Consider the following 5,896-nt stretch of genomic DNA (forward strand, 5'->3'; position numbering starts at 1 on the left):
GCTTCGTACTGGTACTGTCCATCCATTATTATATAACTTATAACTCGTTAAAATTGGCAGCTTGAAAAAAAGGTGTACAGAGAAGCTCCGTACGACGGTACTAAAGTGCGTTTCAGTCCGTGTATATATCTAAATTTTTATTACCGGTCTGTTCTATGTGAAAAGAAGTTGTTTTTTCTTCGAAAAATATATTAACATACGTGTTTACACCACCGGTAAGTCTCAGCTCTGTTGTTAAATGCATTGGCACTAGAAATAAGTTCGAATTCGTTATCGCATAATTGGCACCACAACAGACCTCCAACCTCCTCAGGTGGCATGTTACCTTTTTTGAGACGAGTTAAGATAGGGTATAAGATAGGGAGTGCCGCACTATTTCATAATTGACGCGGCCTACGATCGATGGAATGCGAATAAATTAGCATCAGCACCTTTTCTCCGTTCTTAAAAATGACATGTTACGATTCTGTTAAAGCTCAGCGAAAACTCGAATCGAATAGCCCAATTATCGCACTACTATTTGAGCCTATCCGTTAAACAAAGATGGCAGACGCTGCCCTAACCAACGGCTTATAATGGATAAGGTAATAATATGTAGAAACATGGCGTAAATACACATCCTACTATGTTGTTAAAATTGCATGATCTACATAAATCAAAACGAAATATTTTGATTTTTTTCAAAATACGAACACGATCAGCATAAGGTTAGGGGTAGTAATCTCTACTGCTCTACTGCTCGTCATATAGTTTTTTTTTCAGTTTGGTTGCTCCCCGGCTTTTCGCATAACGTTGAGAGCCTATAAGAAAATTAGCGAGGGAGAAACAAACTACTTTTTTGTATCTCCCTCGCTAATTTACTGAAAATAAAAACAAAAGCAATCTCATGGAAAGTTTTCCCGGAAAATGAATTACTATTTTTCCGGAAACAATAACTTGCTAGACTTTTTAATAAACATGGTATTACGAATCGATATAATGATCAAATGGTTAAATTAATGTCAAATGTACCACGAGCATCAACATTTATCATTATTTATCAAGTGAATTGGTCTTGTAGTAAGAATTATTCAGAATGATTTGCTAAATCACAAATATGATCGGTGTTAAATCAGACCAAACTAAGTGACATTTTATTGATTTCGAGAAAAACATGTTAAAGTTCGAACCGCAGCATTCTTTATCTTATAATACTGAATGAATTTTTGCCATAATTCTTGCTAATGGTAAAAAATCTGGCAAAAGTCGAATGTAACTCAAGAGAATTTTTATCCAGGGCCATCATTATCTCACTTTTCGATAATTTACGACTCAGTCCGGTCTTACTTAGCACCTTACTTACTATATAATTCGGAAATCTTAAAATCGATTCACGATAGCAAAATTAAAACTTACGGGTATCAATCATCACTTTTTTTGCACTTGCTCAATCAATTACTACTAATTCTACAGACACAAAACCATGACCAAACTCAAACATATAGTGGCTTAAATATGAACCTGTCGTTAAATTTTCCAACTACGTTTCTGAAATTCAGTGAATCATTTTGAATAGTTTTTTTTTATTGAAAACCACATCTTCGCAATAAAGATGTTCTGATATATTATGATATGTTCACAAAATCAATAAATTTCTGCAACCACTTTGATCCTTTTATCCATACATCGTCAGAACATTGACGAGCAAGTTACTGCTTTCTGAAAAACTTAGCCACATTCTAAACTACACTTTTATTTGTTTTTAAATTGTAGGTTTTCACAATTTTAGTAAACCGCGATGTGTATGAGCGAAAAAGCAAAAAAAAAGACTTTCCATACACATTTCCATTCAAACTTAAAACGTGATGAGCGAAAATTGGGAAAAAAAATTAATCGCCCCCAAAATTTGCAGTCTTTTGAAACCACAAAATGAACGTAAAAAGCACTGTGATCGGTCATTAGGATTATTTTTATTATAAAACCACGAGCAAGCCTACTGGTCGGGTCTGATTGTATTGAAAACGAACTTATATGTTAATTTATTTTAAAGCTTGTCTAAGATATGCATTTGTTTTGAATGAATTATTAGGTAAAATGAATAAGTTGGTAGTGAAGGAGCGTTTTTTCACATACAACAGGGAAGAAAATGTATATGAATGTACAGTAGATGGCTGTAAGAGCAAGTTAAAGGGTCCTGAGAGCAGTTTAAAAAGACATTTGTCAAATCTACATCCAACGTTAGCGTCGCAGATCCGTATTCAAGGCTATAAAAGAAAATCCGAGTCCAGTCTTGAAGAGGGAATCAAGACTAAAAAGTGTAAAACATTTACAGTAAATGTTGATCCAAATGATTTCTTTTGTGGACTCATCGAAATGGTTGCAATCAATTCGATTTCCTTCAATTTTTTCGACAGTCCGGCCTTTCAAAAAACAGCTGGTGTACTTGCCAAACCACTCGGAATCTCTATTAATGCTGACGGTATGGCGTCGTCTGTTACGGAGGTAGCCAAATGTATTCGAGGCCTCATTGCCAACGAGCTGAAATAGAAAATGTTTTGCTTGAAGTTCGATGGAGCCGCGCGACACAATAGAAAAATTTTGGGTATAAATGCACAATATTTGAACAACGGAAAACTTATTATTAGAACACTATCTATGGAGGATATGACAATACGTCAAACAGGCGAAAACTTAAAAGCACGAATCGATCAAGTTCTTCAGAAATACAATGTGGATATAATGAACGTTTACTCTGCGACGACAGATAATGGGAGAAACATGTTGAAATGCACAGAAAGCCTTCGAATGCAACAAAATAAAGAGCTGACTATGAATTTGATGGAATCTCTCGAGGCGGTAAATGATTCGGATCAAAATGACGATGAATATACTTTTGATGAATGGGATCAACAAGAAATTGAGAAGGACGATAGTGTGGATGACATGCTCAATTCATTGGAGAATTTGTTTCACAACGGCGATGAAGGATGTGTTGAGGCTATAAAATGCGGAGCACATACGTTCAACCTGATTGTAAAAGATGCATTGCGTGTTGAAAAAGACGATTCTCTAAAAATGATAAGAAAAGTTGTCAAAATCTCTAAAAGGATTGAATATCGCACGTTCTTTGAACTGGCCAAAATACCTTTGGCGAAAATTGATGTGGAAACAAGGTGGAGTTCGGCTTGGGAAATGATACAAAGCGTGTACACATACCAATCGTTTTACAATGATATTGGCAATAAATGCAATGATCTGAAGCTAACTGACGAAAATTGGAAATACATGGGTGATTTCATTGCTGCGTTTGAGTCAATCTTCAGTGCCATCAAGTCTTTTCAGTACAACAATTTAGTGATGGGAGATGTATTGAAGATTATAAAAATGTGCCAATTTAAGATTGAAAAACTTCCCCGCGAGAACCGGTTCGTCCCAGACCTTCTGAAAGCATTCGACAATCGGGTGCAATATTTGTTTGAAAACAACGCTTTTCGGGCCGCTATGATCTTTGATCAGCGATGGTGTTTCCTCGATTCACCCTTTTTTTCTAAAGAAGATAAGCTTCTTGGTATAGTAAGTAATTTGAAAGAAATATATTTTCAGCTCGTTACAGAATTCTTCATTCACAGGACCACTTGCTTAAAGTTTCCAGTTTGCTTAAAACGATTAAAAAGACAAATGAGCCACTGTTACCGGTACAAGATGCTTCGCTTGAGCATCAAAATGATGATTTTGAAGCAATGTTGGCTGAATCATGTAGAAATGCTACGACATCCATTGAAAGGAATCAGATGGATCTTAAGTTAAAATTGATTCATTTGGCGAAAACTAAAACGCGACTTCCGGTATCTACTGATATTATCAAATATTGGGAGGCAAAAAAATTCGAAGATGACGAGTTATACGAACTTGCGTCTGTCGCTTTGTCTTGTCCAGCGACGCAAGTATCAGTTGAACGATGCTTTTCGGCAGTAAAACTGCTACTGGAGCAACATCGCTTAAGAATGTCCTCGAGTCGGCTGGATGATCTGATGATGATACGTTTCAACCAAGATCTTCTTCCAGCTGCAATAGTAAAAGTTTGTGGAAAATCCATGGATTAGCACCTACCGTTTCTTTTTTAATTACTAAGTTAAACGTTTAATACAAAATACGAAAAAATAAAATTTGACTTTTAGTAATGGAATAGCTGTCGAAAATAGCTAACCTCACTCACGTCACTAACAGTAACAGTTACGACATAAAAGTAGAGTGGATTACTTGTTGTGGTTAAATGCAAATTTCTCTTACATGAAGGAGCCAATAAGCGTCAAAATAGCTATTGATGGTGCACAAATGTAGCTAATCAGCCTGAATCTGTAATACTACAGATTTTTTTTCTAATAAATGAAGGCAATTCGCATTATCAATAACGACAGCAATATTAAACGTGAATTTTATTTGATTGAACCGGGATAAGGCTGAAAACTCGCAATGATGATGTCATCATCACCAGTCAAGAAAAACTTTTGTAAGTATAACGACTGGCTGGGTCGCTCCACACAGCGCCCTAGATTGAAAAGAAAAACAAAATCAAATTCGTTATGCGCTCGTCCTGTGAAGAAAATAAATTCCATCCACACTACACCGGTAGAAGCCGCAGCCGAACTGCACCCGACACAGTATGAAGTATGGTACCAGCACGAAGCAAAGGCACAAAACGAAATACAAAACCGAATTCGTGTCGCGTTCAGTGGGATGCAGTGTTCACTGTATACCCGAACTGAGCTAGTGAAAGAGTTCGGTGCTGTACGCCTACCCAATATTTTTGTTCCCGATACAAACTTGGTATGGTTTCAGGGAAGACTGCTTTTTGATACAGCTGGAGAGTAAACGTTAGAGGACCGCCAACCAAAAGTAAAACAAACCTTCCAACGAGACCACATGAGCCATAGTTCCAGGATAGGTTGTAGTACTGAACGCGTGAGTAAATAATATTGATTGTCGTCAGCTGTTTCGCTTTCCTACACCAAAGGAGAAGCTGTGATCGTTATTCTATGTTTTCATACTCTTCGTGTTCGATGTCGCTTGATAAATAGAAGTTGTGTCCAGTTTCGTAGCTCACAAAAACTAACATCAAAATAGGCATCATCACTAGCAGCCAAAACAGGCAAAAAATGAAAATGAATTGTAAATGTAAAATAGATGTTGAAATTTCTCCAGTATTTTATAAATAGAATGTCTGCACTTCAAACTCGTTTCCCTCGATTTCTACAAAATTTTACATACATCCATTTGAAAAGTAGTTGAGAACTGTCAGTGGGTGTTTTATTAGTGGCATAAGCTTGATAATGACATTTCTTTGCAACATGATATTTTTTTGATTTTGGACCTTTTGACCTTAAAAGTCTTAAAAGTGTCAGAGTAAATTGCGTTCATGTTTAACAGCGAATGCTTAGCAACAAGAATCTTAAGCAAATTATACCTCATTAGTTAACGATCACTCTCTCTGTAGGGTCGTGTTTAATTTGTCACTGTGGAATAAAGCAATCCATTGAATTGCTGACCAATTTGAAAATAAATGCGATAAAATTCGCATTCGACATACCGTTCCTTAGGTTGACCAAACGTTCTTGTTTCCCAGGACATGGCCTGGTTTTTAACTGACTGTCCTTGGATATCGAGAAAAACGCCTAACGCTTGTTTATGGCTAGGAAATCAATCGCTTGGAGCTATACAATATTTATTACCAAACGCAACCAGAATTATAATAATAATAATAAATTTTAAACACAATCGAAAAAAATAACGAATCGGAAAACTATCACGGAATCTGATACCTGTTTGATGCTGCGAATCCATAAGTACCACTCCCAGTGCTAAAGCAACGAATGTCATTTGACGCAAACAAGTCTGGTTAACGGCTTTGTTCCGCAAT

The sequence above is a fragment of the Topomyia yanbarensis genome, chromosome 2 (genome assembly GCF_030247195.1).
Source record: "Topomyia yanbarensis strain Yona2022 chromosome 2, ASM3024719v1, whole genome shotgun sequence".
NCBI classification, from domain to species: Eukaryota; Metazoa; Arthropoda; class Insecta; order Diptera; family Culicidae; genus Topomyia; species Topomyia yanbarensis.